The sequence below is a fragment of the Stegodyphus dumicola genome, chromosome 10, assembly GCF_044657685.1.
Source record: "Stegodyphus dumicola isolate Sdum_Otavi_A_Nest chromosome 10, ASM4465768v1".
Classification (NCBI taxonomy): Eukaryota; Metazoa; Arthropoda; class Arachnida; order Araneae; family Eresidae; genus Stegodyphus; species Stegodyphus dumicola.
This window is the reverse complement of record NC_140777.1, coordinates 98977569-98995798: the sequence shown is the minus strand read 5'-3', so window position 1 is coordinate 98995798 and position 18230 is coordinate 98977569. Positions and strand designations below refer to the sequence as shown.

Sequence of the window (18230 nt, the reverse complement as noted above, 5' to 3'; positions counted from 1 at the left end):
TAAATTTATTTTTCGTGTTTTCTTCATATTCTTATTTTCCAATTTTTAATGCCCCGTTCTTAGAATAAGTTAGTTTGGGAATAAGTTAGTTTTTAACATATTGTTTCAAATGTAATATTCCATTTTATTATTTTGTTTTCGTCGAATACCATTTTAATATATGATTAATTAGTATATGAATATATTGTGTGTAATGAATAAGTAAGGCAGTGAATAAATTTTGAACAATAATTTCATATGAGGAAATATGATCTGCCTGGGTTAAAAAATTAATCTTTAAATCCTATTTATGAGATTATATGGCTGAAATCTGTAGCCCAAAAGCAGTTAAAGCAACCCACCCCCCAAAAAGAAGACATTTTAAATAGTTTCTTCCAAAACTTTAAATATTTAAACATTACACGACCCTAAATTTCTAGTGAATTTAAAATACTCATTTCATTCAGTTCAGCTACTGGCCATTATATGAAATTTTCCTATATTATTAAAATGTTCTTCATAATTTTGCAAGGTGAAGAGCACAAATGTTCTGCCCTCATAACTAATGATGATATAATAAGCATGAAGTAGACTAGTAGAACGTAAGGAATATGGAACTATATATTTTGCTCTTTGTTTATTAATTAGCTCACTTTAAAAAAATTCATATCATATAGTAAGTAGTATTCATAATTTTTCTCATGTTCTTAATATTTCATTGAAGTGTTTAAATGTTAATTTAATTAGCAATACCTAATAATGTCAAATGCATATATTATTATACAGAATGGGATTCTAACCATAACACTCGGGCAAAGTGATATACATGTTAATTTTTCAACAAGTTTCTGCGTTATGCTTTTTACTCTCTACACAATGTTTAATTATTTTTTTTTAATTATTATTTGTAGGACCTTAGGTCCTACAAATAAAAAAAAAAGAATAATAATACCAGAAAGTGTGACTTTCTTATATTATCCAACAGGAGACCTATGTTCACATCTTATATTTTGAATTTACAGTTTTCTTTTGTAGATGACAGACACCATATATTCAAAAGAAATTAACATGCTGCTGGATATATGCATGTGTTTTTCATAGCTGTAAAGCTATTGCATGTGATGTTATGTAATCGGGTAAAAAATGAAAGAATTAAATTTATTGACACCAAAACAAATGCATACTTCGATATAAAGGCTGCATAAAAATGAAAATGGCTAAATTAAAATAGTGAATTGAGGTTGTAGAGTTCTCATTTATTTTTATTAACCAGCTATTTTATGATAATTAGCTTTTCTTTCTTCCTTTCCATTTTCCTGCCAGAATGATAATTTTGAGTGTATTCGAATGAGGTGAATTCATTTCGTTACTTTTGATTTACGCCATAAATGCTGGCTGATTCTGTATGAACAAGCTGTGCACTCTGTTAATTTGTCCGAGTCTATAAAAGGGTTTTTTTACACCTATTCCAAACCTCTGTTGTAATTTCCAAAACATAACGAGAAGTCGCTAAAGTTTTCCAGAGTTCTCACACAGTATATATTATCAGGTTCAATGTTCCGTCTTACTTTCTTTGGGAACATGCAAGGACCTGACTCGGAACAGAGAGCTTACTAAAGCTATGTTCAATAACTGTGGGAAGTAGACAGGATACACAAGAAGGGTATACAAAACCCTTTATTTTTCTCTATTTACAATAATTTCCGTACTTCGGAATACAAAGACTCACTACTTGTGGTCTAAACGTAAGAATATAAAAATATAAATAAACTCTAACCTAACTTTGAAATAATAAACATGGAAGATTGGCCTTATATTAACAGGAAGCCGTATGTAGTACAGAGAACTGTTAACACTACAATACGTTTAAAATTATCAAGAGGATTAAACTTCTGACCTGGAAGGCAACCAGCAACTGAGTAAAACTTCTAAGGTAAGCGGCCTGCTTCGACTAACTGCTTCCTCTCTCTCGCTTGGCAAAAAGCCACAACTTAAATACTTGGCGTTCGCCAGACAAACTTTGCATAAATACGTTAACGCTTTTAATTCTGGCCGGAAGTAGAAAATAAGAAGTGATAGTAAAGATTTAAAATAAAATAAACGTTAGTAAAACTTAAGATCCTTACAATATTACCAAAGTGGGTGAAACTCGTATAAGGTATAAGAAAGACCGAAAGGAGATTTATTAAATCAAGAAAAGTAATCGGTGGAAAAGGAATTTAATAATAATGAAAAATCGAATTTTACACCAAATATTCAGACTTTTGTAACTGTTTTATATTTAATTAGCGAGAGTTAAAAATAAAAATTACCTTTATATTCATAACATAGGTTACATTCTGTTAATTTCCCATAAATAAACATAAAGAATACATTGACAAAATCATTGTACTAAGCTATTTTGGTAAAATAAAATCTATTTTCATTGTACTTCAAATTTAGGTTGAAATTCTTTTATTAAACATTAACTTATACTTGATAATCAATCTTCAAGTTCGAAAATAAGTTAACTGTAATTACATTTGTTTTATGATCAAATATTTTAATTTGGCATTTGAGCATTTCTAATGGCATTTCTTTTTCTGTTTGACATCTCTGCTCTGTTAAGGTTATAACCAGTTAAATTGTTACTGTGTTTCTGAAAAATCAACAGCATTCTTAAACACCATTTTAAAAATATTTCTGTGTGTAGTATTTTATCAGTAGAATTTTTCCTAAATAAATATAGAAGTTGTTATGAAAACATTTGAGAGTACATGTCTTGAAAGAAAAACAGTATTCGTAGTGTTTAGTCAATTATGATATATTAACAGCTATCATAACTTTGCATGTATGTTGTATGCATTATACATATATATATGCATAAAGACTCAATTTTGACAATAAGTAGAGCTGTTACAAAATAATCATGAAGTCTAATGGAACGTACTCGTCACACATACTGGGGGGGGATCAAATTTATGTACGTATTTGCCACTCTTAAAGAATTTTTGGGGGGAATTACAAATGTACCAATTTCTTATTAATATATAATAATTTGTTAATATTAAAGAAAAATTTATTTCTTAACTTAACTAAGCCAGCTAAGTCATAGACCGAAATATGTGTTTCTGCAGATATTCAGAACTTCCGGAACTACGAATACATTCACAGTTACAAAATATGTAAAATATATTTCTTTTAAATGCTTGGAATATTTGAAAAAATATTTAAATTCAAAGAAATGGTAAAATACATTTCACTTGCAGATTCTTTGTTATTTATTTGATTATATCACCATTAATAACAATGTTCACCCCCCAGAATAAAAAATATATTGTTTATGTACTGAAGTCTTGGTTTGTTTCCCTTGACAAGTCAATTAATCTATCATCAATGACAATAGCTACCTTTTAAATACTTTTAATTTTGGCACTTAAAATGTTTGCATTTCAAAATAATATTTCTATGCAGATTTTAAATAATTTTTAATGCAACAGAAATCTAAATAACTTCAAATGCTGACTAAAATTCATTCCAATAATTCATCGCTTTAAATTTCTGTTCCTTTCATGTGATACAGGAAAAACCTTTTCTAATACTATATTTCTAATTCTACCAGGAATTACTGATAAATAACCCGATGTAAAAATTGATACAGGCATAGATGGAGGAGATGTAAATAATTATTACGAAATAATGTGAAGCAGTGTTTGCATTCAAAATGTAAGATGTTATACTTATGAAATTCTGCACTTCACTTTGGAACTGTACGAATTTTCGCTCATAAAAAGACTGAAATTTAGGATATATTAGTTACACTTTTAAGGAATAAAAACAATTCAGAATTTACCATACGTTACATTCGTACATACGCAAAGAAACACGGACATACGTAAAAAATATAGCAAGTGTTTGCAAATAACATTGAAGAAATTTTACAATTCCTTAATGCTGTTTATTTAATTCTTTTAAATAAGAAATAAAAGCGCGAATATACGTTAACAAACTAAGCGGGAAAATTCAGTTTACATTTACTGAAAATTACAACATGTAAACAAATTGCATCTAAATAACGAATTATTAAGCACAATATATGATAACAATTATTAAATGCACTGTTAGACAAATTAAAATGAAACATATATTAGAAAAATAAGCAAGTGCAATCGGTATGAACGTTAAAATAACTAATAAACAAAGTTCCACAACATTGCAGTTGTACACATCACTCGACCACACTCGACAGCCATTGACATCACGAATGAGGTAGCGTAGGGTTGCTTTTAGTCGCCAATATTTCTTCCCGCGCCAAAGGTACACCATCAAGCATGCGCAGTAAGCGAAATTCGCTTAACACTGTTCAACTCAATGTGCGGTCTGCCATTACGCTAACAGGACCACTGACTGCTTTGTTTGAAAAACCCGATGAAGTGGATGATTTTACCCCCAAAAGGTTTTCTTTAACAAAGCAGATGCGGTCTAAATGGCTTTGCTGAGAAGCGTTCGTATTTGAATAGCTTGAAGCTTGAAAGCTTGAGTTGGAAGACTTATTCTTTCCGAAGCAATCAGTCAGACAGCAATAAAATTTGTTATAGATATTTCTCTCTCTCTGTGGGTTCTTGACATCTTGGAATGGGTGAAAGTTTATTTTGTTTTACATATATAAGGAAACTGCATGTAAAGCAAAATAATTCAAGGCACATATTGTATGTTAATCATTGTACGTCCCCTGAGCTCTTCGGTTGGGTATTAAGAAAAGAAATTCCTATACTGCTTTTGTATTACTTGTATATTGAAATATTTGAAAAAAATAGCTTCATATGAAAAGTTTTTCTCCGATGAACGAATACAGCTGAAACATGTTTCTGTCTTCAAGTATATCCACAAAACATGAAATAGTATTGTACTCTTTTGTACTCTATTACATTTTTATATTACTTCGTGGTAAATTTTTTGATTCTTAAATTTCTCTCTCTCTTTTCTTATAATACACAAGTACTCTTTCAAATATGGCTGACCTATGAACCTAAATTTTTATACTATAAAATTTTATATAAAAATTAACCGTAATCATTAGACACAGCTTTGTGTATATTATATTCTTGAACACATGCCTGCAATTAATACTAAGAATACTATTGATAAAATTCGTGATATAATTAATAATGAAAATACTGTTTAAGCTAAAAACCGATTTGAATCTTATTTTCATTATAGGGTAACATGAGCCAAACAATTTTCGTTAGAAATATACAATTATGCTAACTTGACACATCAGATAGAAAATATTTTATCGTCATCATCGGCCATGATAAAATATTTTTACGCTTAAGATTTTGGATTATGATAAAGCACACAGGACCTATTTGTCTAAGGGAAAGGAAGTCTTCGGGGTAGATTTTTTTTGTGGGAAACAACCTGTTAATTCACAATCAATTGTACTTATGAAAAACCCCTAAACCCCCCATGCAGCCGCTAGAATTTACCGGTGCTCAGCTATCTTACCGCTTGGAGACTAGTTGGCTTTCTGAACTTACGCAATACCTATCTGAATTTGAATATTTGCATAAAAAACGAGCAAAATAAAATGACACATTGTAAATAGTACATTTTACTGAAATCAAACTTTCTTTGAAAAAGGAAAATTAATTGTAAGGAATAAGATGGATGCATTTAATTAAACGGCGGGCAATAACAGCGCTGATCATATGTTTCGTATAGGAAATCATTTTCTTCGTGTTATCGTATAACGGAAAATAGCCACAGATTATATTTTACAGTTTTTAAGAAGTCATGGGTTATCTGCTTTAAGAGAACACCTTCGTGGGCAATTTTCTAAATAAAATTGGCTTGAATTCACGTTACGCATCGGGAAAATCATAAAGATGTAGGGTTTATATTTATTTTAACTAACATTTATTTTAAGTTTAAACTATCTTTCCTGTCAAGCCTTATTTTCCCCTGGAACTGCCAATGCCAGAGTATGTAAATTTTAGTAGAACGCGCAAGGATTCAAATTATCAGCGGAAGTATTCTGATTTAAATAGAAAGGAAACGAGTTCGAGGTGTGATATTCTTACTTCACGAGCGCGGAGGTAGTTGGCCAGAAATTGAAGAACACCGCGTTTCGGCCTGTGTGCTTGCCTGGAAGTAGTGTTAATCGTTCAAGTGATCTTCAAGTTTGCTGAATTAGCAGCGGTATTGTAAAACGCGGTGAGTTAGTTACTTTTAGAGAGCCTCGTAGTTAGAGTCTTGTCTTTAGTTTCTTTTCAGGTTATTATTTTTATTTGACCGCCGAGTTGGCGCAGTTTGTGAGCGTCAAGAGCACGCACTTGTAATTTATTACGTTGAATAAAAAGGGACTTAAACCCTTAACAAAACTCTGTCTTTTATCCAGTTTTCACAGTCACCTCTTGGTTGCGTGCAAGTTGGAGGCGCGCAACGCTACATTGGCGCTCGAACACTTATCGAACTGAAATGGCCGAAAATTGGATGGAAGCGCTGGACAACACCAAGAAATGACAAGCCAACTGCAAGGATTTGGATACCTGGTCCAGACTTTGAGAGCGTCAATCAAGCCAAACGTCCATTTCGACGGAAAAAATTCGGTGGAGGTATTTCTAGAAGGTCTAGAAAACCATTTTCAGCTCTACCCTGTGCCGTGCCTGAAAGACAAAAAGTTGCCATCGCCACATCCGCACTAAGAGGACAGGCCGCGCTATGGTGGAAAATATAGGCAAATTTTTATTAGGGGAATTTGGAAGCCAGACATATACATTTGAAAATTTCAAAAAATCGTTAGTAAAGGCCTTTCCCATAGTGAAAGATCGAGTAAGGCTGGAAGCCGAACTATATAGTTTCTATCAACGGGATATAGAACTACTGACGGACTTTATTCTACGAAAAATTAAGCTGACGGATATGCTGTATGGGAAGAAACCCGATGCGGAGATTATTGAAATAATATTACCAAGATTATTACCCGCTGTTCAAGACTATTTCGAAATTAGAAACCCAAGCACATTGCAGGAGCTCTTCGAATTGGCGGTGAAGTTTCAAAATCGCAGAATAGCGGAAAAAGTTAGAGGGGCAACATATTCTCAAAGTACCCGAAGGAAATCTTCAAATGAGGAAAACAGAAATGGAAATCGCTCTTATGGGGGGAAAGAGCTATCAAGCTAACTCATCGAAACTCGAAGGTCAAGGCCCAAAAAGAAAATTCGAAAATAAACATCCGCGTACCCAGAAGGCACAGATTGAAAGGAAAGCTTTAAACGAGAAGAGGGGCCTGTGAAAGGGAGGGTCCAGACCCCGGAAGTTTTAAAAAAACCCTCAAATAGACATTTAAATACGGTCATCGTAAAAAACTCACAGCTACCAATTATACAAGTCCTGGTTGGCGATGTACCAGTAGAAGCCCTCATCGATACAGGAGCAGAAGGAAATTTTATGAGTGAAAATTTCTTCAAAAAGAATTTTTATAGGGTACGATTATTTAAAACCAAAAATACGGAAATTATAGCGGCGCAAAGAAAAACATGTCACTGCATCGGGAAATTATCATTAAACTTACAGGAAAAGAGGAAAGCCTCAAAGTATTAATTTTTATAGTGAAAAATCTGCAAAATCCTCTTATTTTAGGTATGCAGTTTTTAAGGGCCGCGAGGGCCAAATTGAATTTTTTCAAGACGGTTCCGTGGTGCTGGAGATGGACCAGAGGGTGGTGGAACCTGTGGAGACACCGCAAGTGGACCTTAGCCATCTGAATGACCATGAAAGGCAAGCAATACAGCAAGTGGTGAGTAATTTTTCTAATTTGTTTTCAGAAAAACCTGGAAATTGTCAGATAGTTACGCATAAGATACAAGTAACTGCCGAAAAACCTGGAAATTGTCAGATAGTTACGCATAAGATACAAGTAACTGCCGAAAAACCTGGAAATTGTCAGATAGTTACGCATAAGATACAAGTAACTGCCGAAAAACCTTGTAGGACTAAACCTTATCGGTACGACAAACAAAAAGGCGTAATCATCGAAGAACATATTCAGGAGATGTTAAAGAATAAAATAATAACGCCCATAAATAGTGAGTACGCGAGTCCAGTCGTACTATGTAGGAAAAAGAACGAGTTTCCTCCTTCGGATAAAAGGGCTTGGAGGTTTGCTATTGATTACAGAAAACTAAATAGCATTACTAAATTTCCAGTTTACCCTTTGCCGGTTATAGACGAGATCATTAGACAGATCAAATCGACAAGATACATGTCTACTTTGGACTTAACGTCTGGCTACTATCAAATAGCTATGAGACCCGAAGACATACATAAAACCGCGTTTATAACAAAATCGCGCACTTATGCATTTTTACGCATGCCGTTTGGGTTGTGTGGGGCCCCATCAACATTCCAGAGAGCTATGGACATTGTTCTAAAGCCTGCCCTAGGAAAATCAACTTTAATTTATCTAGATGATATAATTATAACGAGTAGTACGTTGGAACAACACATTAATGATCTAGAACAAGTTTTTAAATTATTAAAAGAGGCCGGTCTTACAATTAACGCCTCAAAATGCAAGTTCGCAACTAAAGAACTTAAATATCTCGGTTATAAAATTTCGCAAAAGGGTATAGAAACGCAAGATTCAAAAATAAAAGAATTTCCCACCGACCAACACCGCCAAGAAACTTTCTTCTTTCCTTGGGTTATGTTCTTACTATCGATCTTTCATAAAAGATTTCGCTAATATTGTTGAACCACTCTTAGTAATCAAAACAAAAAGGGGTAAATTTACGTGGACAGCGGAAGCAAACACAGCATTTGAAAGATTAAAAGAAGCGCTCATTAATGCCCCTGTTTTAAAATTCCCGGAGGGGGATGAAAACCTGGAAATTGCAGCAGATGCGTCAGACTATGCGGTGGGTTCGGTTCTTATGCAAAATAACCATCCTCTGCATTTTTTAGTAAAACGTTGAATCAGACACAAAGGAATTATACAGCTACAGAAAGAGAAACATTAGCCGTATTAATGGCTGTACACAAATTTCGAGTTTATTTCGGCAAATCGCCAGTAACAGTCTTTTCGGATCATGCGGCTGTTGCTAGACTTTACTCGGGAAAAAACCTAACGCCCAGGTTAATAAGATGGGCTTTAAAACTCCAAGAATATAATATCACAATAAAATATAAACCGGGTAAGGAAAACAATGTAGCTGACGCACTTTCTCGTATAAAACTGGACGCTGAAGGAAATGAACTTAAATGCGCTGTGTTGACTTCAAAAATTTTAGATTCTAGAGATACGATTATTACTGAACTGAAAGCTGATCCTGAATTTGGAAATATCTATGCATATTTGAAAGACCCCGAAAGCTATGAGCACACAGATATCGATGCGATAAGAAATAGAGCAGAACACTATGAAATAATAGATAATTTATTATTTTATACGAAAACAACAAACGAAAATCTTGAGTATAAACCAGTCATCCCAGCCTCGCTTCGATTAAGCAAGGAAGGAATTACACGACGATTTGATTTTGAAGATTTTTGACGATTCAATTTTGAAGGAATTACACGACGCGAAAACAGCGGGCCATTTAGGGGTCAGAAAGACTTTAAAAAGGGTACGCGAGGCGGTATATTTCCCGCAATTATACAAAATAGTAACGGCGTATGTCAGGTCCTGCAATCAATGTCAGTTAATAAATGATATTAATTACAGCCCGGCCGCGTACTTAAATAGCATTTGCGCTACATTTCCGAATGAAATTTTAGGCATAGATCTTCTTGGTCCCTTCCCCCAGAGCGAGTTAAATAAAAATCGTTTTCTTTTAGTAATAGTAGATCATTTTTCAAAATGGACAGAAATTGTTCCACTTAAACGCGCGTCAGCCAAAACAGTCGCAGATGCATTCTTACACAGATACATTTTAAAATACGGTGCACCGATAAAAGTCATTAGCGATAACGGAAAACAATTCATTAGTCAAATATTTGAAAACATATGCAATGGACTTGGCATACGCCATATCAAAATGGTTCCGTATAGACCACAGGCAAACATAGCAGAAAGAGTGAATAAAAACATAGTAAAAATAATTCGCAGTTACGTGAGCACACATCACAAGCGCTGGGATGGCTACATAAATGAATTAGCTTATGCTTTAAGAACGGCAAATCACGATACTACGGGAAAAACCCCAGCACAATTATTTTTAGGCAGAAAGTTAATTACGCCTTTAGATAAATTATTCTTTGTGCAACAAAGAGAGCAAGAGTTTAAACAGAAAGAGGTGCAAAAACTGATTGATCAGGCGCTTAAAAGCTCGGATACGGCAAGAAATAGGTAGAAAGCATATTATGATAGAAAACGCCGTCAAGCAGATTTTAAAGTTGGGGATAAAGTATTGAAGCGGAAATTTTCTTTATCAAGTGCCCCAGACAATTTTATGGCAAAGCTAGCTCCAAAATTTGAAGGTCCCTATGTCCCACATAGCACAAAAACATCCTTGGGATATCCCAAGGATGTTGCTCGCGGGATATGCGCACATCCTCAGGACATCCCGCGAACCTCCTAAACACCTCCTCCCGAGTGCTTAATGTCACATCCCGGGATATCCTCAGGACATCCTAACCAAGTCCCATCGACAGCGTGCGGGATGTTATTAGGATATGAACTCCTACTTACTACATCCTCAGGACATCCCGTAATATCCCAATTTCCTCCTAAACTCATCCTCCTGAGCTCTTAATGTCACATCCCAGTATATCCTTCAGACATCCTATCTACGTCCCACCGACAGCGTATGGGATGTTATCAGGATTTGAAACACTAGTTACAATATCCCTTTAACCTCTTAAATACATACTCTCAACCGCTTAGTGTCACATCCCAGTATATATACAGAGGAAAATTCCAGTGAAAGTATGTGAAGGTGTGATGATCTAAAACCTACTTTTTTTTACACAGATAGTCTCAAATCGTTCTCCTATGGTTACTATGGAAAAATCAGAAATGTTGAAAATATTTATACAACTTATTTTGTTTTTAAATCTGAATTTGTGAATATATTAAAACTGAGCAAGGAAATTAAAATGAATTATTAATACAAAATATTAAAACTGAAAATTTTGCTTTTATTTTTAAGATATTAAAAATCTTTTGATCATTTTTAAACATCCAATAGCCCCCAAATTGAATTATTCATAATTAAATTATTTTACAAAATCAGTTTCTAATTTCAGTTAATTTGTATTAAAAATTGAATAATAAAATTACCCATTTAATAATCTTTACATAAATGAATCATCTTTCTTTAAAACATGTAAGGAATTTATAGTGTTTTGATGACACTGTTGGGAAATTGTTAAAAGGAATAAATTGTATTTTTAAAACTAAATCAATTCCTAGCCTCAGAATAAATAAATATGTTTTCGTAACATGAGAATGCTGCAGGCTTTTTTATATATTTAATATTTAGTTGTAAAAATTCGACATTATGTTAACAATTCTTTATATCATTCAAAAGGTAACTCAAGAAGCTCTTCTAAAATTCTATCTTTCTGCTCACACAATTAAAAAAAAAATCTGAAAGGCTTCAGATTTTAGCAGTCACTCAAAGAGACTAAAAGTTTATGAATGCATAGATTATCAATACAAATGGGGCAGTGGAAATAGCAAAACATTTTATAAGATATTGACACCAGAAAGTTATATATCTTCTATATATTTGAAAAATGAAGAAATATATCATGTAATTATGTAGAAATAGTAAAATGTTTTCAATTAGATATATCATGAATTAAATGCATTTTAAATCAATCAGATTAAAAATTAAAAAAAGCATTGTTAAGAACTGTGTGTAATGCTTTTAAATAGCTTGGCTTGTTAGTCAATAATATATTAGATTTTAAAGGTAAATATGTTAAATTTTGCCAAATGGCAAGACTTGAATGAAAAGCGAAACAAGTTTACGACTGACGATATGAAGTAACATTTAAAAACTAATAGCCCTTTTAGATTAAAAAAAAAAGTTCTGAAAATAATTTGCAATGGTTCATTGGTGTTATTTTACGCAAAATTCAGTAAAATGAAATTTACCCATTGAAATCAGCACCAAATTAAACTTTGTAAATTCTAGCGCATGTTAAAGGTTGTCTCATCCAGAATTTTATTACTAACCATTCATTTCAGAGCAAAATAAAACAGTAATTGCCATTTATATGACAATCAATATCAAAAATTTAAATCTGCATTTTACGCAACATAGAAAAACTTCAAAAGATCTACTGTTTACTATGCAATTAAGGCATTTTATTCTGCTATCAACTCTACCAATTATTAATTCCATTAAGTATATTCAGTTTACTCTTTCTGCTCAATATATGCAATGTAAAATTTTCCATAAATTTAATAATTCATTTTATTTTGAGGTGAGCTTTAATTCAACTCTCAATGTCAACGAGAATGTTTAGTTCATTTTTTATTGTCTCAAAAGAGAAATCAAAATACGTGGATTTATGTACGTGTATTTATGAATCAAAATACATGAGAAATCACAGTGAGAAAAGCACTGCTACATTAAACTGTGATTATATACAACAAATGCAGTGAATTATAGTTAAAAAATAGTGAAAATATTTATATTTCTGAACTATTTCATATATAACATTTTCAGTTTCGCATATGTGACAATTTAAGAACTTTACGTATACCAATTTTTTGAAATATCTGCAAATTTTTGTATCTTCAAGGAAAGCTTATTCTTTCACCTTTAGTATATAAGTAATGGTAATTTACCAGATAAAATTACTTAATGGGGAATACAGAAAAATATCTAACCACTTACCTTTGTGACTTCATCTGCAAAGAGACTAAAAATGTAGTTCAGCTAAATCTGCTATAATAAATATTTATAATAATGCTAAATTATGCAATATCTATTAATATGACACATTTTTGTAAAGCTATTTATTTGGATGAAAAATAAACACATTCAGAAATTTATGGCACTATATTATGATTAACAGAGGAAAAACACTTTTCAAAATTCAAAATAGTTTTTATTAATCCAATTTATCACATTTTATTTGAATTCATGAAAAACAATCTTATATCCATGTATTCTTATGTATATAAGAACTCTTGATAAATTGGATCTCTGTCATTGCCTTTCACAGCACCTAAAATAAAAAAACACTCACAATTACTATATGTGAATATAATTCATAATTAAATTTAAACAAATGACTATTAGAATGCAAATTAAAGGAAGCATTTAAAATATTTTAACATTTAGTACCTATAAACAGAGTAGCAATTATTTGATTTTTCGATTATAGTAAAATAAACATGGGGGATGCCTTTTAAAATTTTTTATGTCAGAAAATAAACTCAAACCACCAGCTGAACATATGAGCAGTTTTATCAATCAGCTACTGGTAGGTAACCTGGATACTGAATCAACATATAAAGTTGCCAAGATAAAGAGAGAAACAAAATTATGATAATCACATCTTACCTATTCATAAAACTATTTTAAATTTAATGTGTAGGCAAGTCCAAAAAGAGTGAGAATGAATTTATTTTGCAACACAAAGTAAAGTCTTGCAGGAGCAAAAAAAACTTGTCTCATGAGATTGTCAAGTAAAAAATAATTAACTGCATCTGGTAACATTTATCTGACAACACATAAGTAATTGTTAGCTACGTGCAGAAAATAAAATCTGATCAGGGGCGTAGCTAGAGGGGGGCAAGGGGGGCATCTGTCCCCGAGTGCAGAATCCAAGGGGCGCCAAACTGATGTTAGAACATTTTAGAATTAAATGTTTTCCATCCTTGGCAAGCAGTAGGGGGTGCGAAATCTTCAGTTGTCCCTGAGCGCTGAAAACCCTAGCTATGATTCTGAATCTGATCATGTTAAAGCAATTTTAAACTTTTGAATTTAACCGCAGAAATTTACCAAAGAAGTACTTGTAACAGTAGTAAATGAAGATGTGGCTAATCTTTACTATATGGTACACCTTAGTTTCTGTCTGAAAAAAAATCGCAAAGTGGTATTGGTTGTTTGTGAAATGTGGAAGCCCATTGCGTTCAAATAAGTTTTTCGGTAACCCTAATGTTGATAATGTTGGCGAAAGTAGCCTTTGGGAAAAAAAAAAACTTTTTTTTTTGTCAATAAAAAGGAGTTATTTCTGCAAATATTGCCAACGTGCTGTGATAAATTTAGTTTTGGGCTACTTTTTTTAATAGTAAACCTTTTGTATTGTCCCAGGTTTTTGGTTCTTACCATTCTTTTCAATTGCTGTGTTTGGTTGCACGGAAGTGGTATGGTCTTGTATTTTGAACATACTATTTATTATTTTGGTGTGGGTACCATCGTTTGAGTATGTCTGAGGTGACTAAGAGACGAAAAATTTAATTGAATTGCTTACCTGGAAGATGGTGGTGGGAAGCCTAAACATATGCATGTGAAAAAAAAGGTATGTTAAAAAAAATGATGTTTCATTTATTTTTTTGTCTCTGTGTGTTAATTTTTGTTAGAAGATTTGTTGTTTAATGTTTTTATGTTAGGAAATATGTATTTTTGGTAATTTATTCCTTTCTGTTTGTGTATTTTTAGTTGTCTGTGTGTTAAAACAGTGGCGAATTTTTCTGGTAACTATGATATATTTAACTTTCTGATTTTCTTAAAGTGAAAATAGATCAATGTGTACATGGACAAAGTTAAGGCAGTGCACAATGCCCAGTTTGTGCAGTTCTCTGTTTTAATAGGTCGATGTGTACATGGACACAGAGTTTGTGTATGTCTTTGACTTCTTATTTTGGTTTTGTGTAGCGGCCACCTTGAAATTGGTGCCGATCCTCTCAGGTGACGATCTTGATATAAAAAAAAAAGAAACGATTCACCAAGGGTTACAGTAGAGTAAATTTTTACCAAAGATGTTCTACCATAATCACCATTTCAGTGGTTTAAACACTAGTGGAGCAGTATGCAGAGATGAAGATTTGAGTTTTGTTTACACAGCATGATGGTTTAGGCACTCCAGCCATTACAGTGAACAAAATTATAATAAACATAGCCACAATAATTGTCTATAAATATTGATGTATAACACTGCATTAACTAATATATTTCTTATGCTAGTATATACAGAATCCTTAATCGAAGGGAAAATCAGAAGACTGTGCATGCATTTTCCTTTAACTGAAACATGGATTTGACCATACAAATCTCAGTCTTACGGGACATGCCACACTATACAGATAGACAGTAAAAAGTGCTTGTGTTGTTTTTATTTGTTAGATGTATGAAATAAATATACTTCTAGATTTTAACTTTTTCTTTTCTTGTTTTACATTTAGATTACCTATCAAAAAGTAAGGAATTTTGATATTATTACAATATCAGAGTTAAAATAACAATTATTGGACATGTTAAAGTAATGAAAATTTCAAATTAGGTTAAAAAGTAACCCTTAATGTGGCATATTTTTGAATTAAACTCTATCGACATTAAAAACAACAAAACGTCCCTCTTTATTAAGGACTTTAATTAACTAATTTTAAATACAGAGCTATGAATGAATTTTTTCCCTTGCATGTTATAATAACTGAAACAAAATTACTCTGATACAGTCAAAATTCCTAAATGCAAGTACATAAAATTTACTTTAGCAATTTAAAGAGATGAGACACACTGAACACATGAATAAATTTCTATCAAAGAATAATTTATTAAATTTGGCCCGTTCCATAGTAAACTGTAACCATTAGATTACATTATTACACCATGTTATCAGTTTGAAAAGCAAGTCATATGCCAGATCTTGGATGTAAAAGAAATGCACAAAATAATATACAGATTATTGAAAAATGATGTATACCAATGTTTATAGATATGATTAAATGTAACAGAAAATTTACTGTCACAACCACATTTTTAAGTGAAATGTATTATTTTAACATTTTACAATATTTAAGGTATGGCATTAAATGCAATTATGTGCCTGGATATAAGTTAGTAAATTTAAAAAAAATAATAATAATAATCAAAGAATGAATGTCATGAAAAATTTCAAAAACAAGCAGAATTTAATTTAGAAGACCTTTAGACACTTATGATAAATAAATTTGAGAATTCTTCACCCAAAATTAAATTATAATTAACTAAAACCAGTTTGACTGACCTTCTACAAAATCCTTCAGCTGCAATTTTTTCTAGCTTGAAAACCAAATTCTTCTCCACATGGTAATAACATCTTAACCAGTTGAAATTCCTGCAGAAAGTTTTATAACACAGTAATAGAATTAATAGAATAGAAAAATTAACACAAAAGTATAGAACATCATTTAAACTTAACATTATTACAAATTTTGGTGCTTTCTGACTATCTGCAAAGCTGTGAAAATTGGCAAAATGGTTAGTTTATGGTTCATATCTACTGCTCTGTTCACAAGTAGTAATTCAAATAAGCACTTTATAAGAAACAAGAAATTTTAGGATGCACACACACAAAAATATATACATTGGGTCAATATTCACATATTTTTCATCCAATGGAATACTATTCAGAAATAAAGATTAAATATAAAGCATGTAAATACATGTGTGTGGTATGCATATTCATAGTTTGCTATTATCGCGTGCATACTCTTGCTGTTTTAGCATAAGTTGAAGCTGTGAGGGCAGATGATAAGAAAGTATCAGAATTTTTCATGTATAAGAAAAGATTGCCCTGACAATAGTATCTCAATTGTTTAGCACTGACATTTATATAGTGCATTAGAAATATATAGTAATATATGTATAATAAAAAGATAATTGCATATTATTAATTCATTTTTTTAAATGCCAAACTTTAACAATTCTTTCACATATAATTAAACAGAATTCTTTCACATGAACATCTAAAATCCATTCTTAACTAAAGAATAAATAATAAAACCATGTAAATTTCTTATCAAGCCCATCATTTCCGAAATGTCTACTTCTGAAAGTTCCCAGCATTTCTCAATATATTATTAAATTACTAAACTAAGCATCAATGATCGTCATGTTCGCTAATGTGGCAATATCTTTCACACTTCTTTGTTACCACAAGTAACAAGTAGGCTTCAATAAATCTTTAACTGTTACATGCTACTTTTGTCTAAAATTTGTACAAATAATAAAATTAAATGAGCTCTTTATAATATGCTCAAAGAAATAATTTTGTATGAAAATTTGTATGTTATATATTGGCCTGATTAATGATTCAGGAAATAATTCGGGTTTTCAAAGTGCTTCCAATAATTGAAATTTCAGCTTGTGTCAAAATAAAATCTATAACACAAATATAAGCAAATGTCCTTATGAACAATGCGTTTTAACATTATTCAATCACTGGCAATCACACAGTACTGATTGCTTCAATAAACATTACTGTAACTGTGTTATTTAAAAGACTGTAATGTTTTAATTATTTCCTTAATTAAAACATTACAGTCTTTTCCTCCTTCTAACACCAAAAGAAAACCCAGATAAGAAATATAAAAATATCAGTAAAAATAAATTATATTATTGAATGACACTTTACATTAATTACACTTATGCATATATTATTTTATTATAAATTATTTCAAAATCAAAGAAGAGAAGGGGGAGAAACTTTAATATTGACATTTCTAAAATGATATAAACATTAATCATTTAGTACAGTTTGTTATTTCAGGCAAAAAGAATTCACTTTTCTGGATAGCATTTATATTTCCATCTCACTTTCAATGAAACATTATGAGAAATGCATATAATTTAAACACCAGTTTATTTTATTTATCAGACAGATTATGTCAACTCAAAAAAACCTATCAGTAAAATTCGGTAAAAAATAATTCTGAATGTTAGGCAACTTGCAAGATTCAACAAAAATTATCAATACTTTATTATAATGACAATACTACAGTAACATGAACATAAAATTAAACTGCATATAACTATAAAATAAGCCAGCATATAATAATGGTGCATTGGTTTCTAAAACAATGGGCTCAATGAAAAAATACATGTATTATGGTAGCTATTCATATTCTTCAGCTTTCCTAATATTCTCATGTTCACTTTACATAACTAAGGTATCTAAAATACAATAAAAATGCAAACAATATTTATGAGAAAATGTTAAAAGCAATCATAAGCATTTGATTGAATGACCATATTTTGTCTTCCTGCAAGTCGAATCTTAAAATGATATGCAGTTTGAAAAATGCTTAATCCTTTTATAAAATA

The 18230-nt window shown here is 31.6% G+C and overlaps 1 long non-coding RNA gene across 1 annotated transcript; it reads right to left on the bottom strand.

Annotated features, from left to right (window-relative positions):
- Nucleotides 1-13004: 13004 nt before the first annotated feature.
- Nucleotides 13005-18205, bottom strand: LOC146995047 (uncharacterized). The gene is made up of 2 exons (XR_015043488.1): nucleotides 16153-18205; nucleotides 13005-13146 (listed from the first exon to the last, which is right to left on the bottom strand). It is a non-coding gene; the product is annotated as an uncharacterized LOC146995047 (long non-coding RNA).
- Nucleotides 18206-18230: the final 25 nt, after the last annotated feature.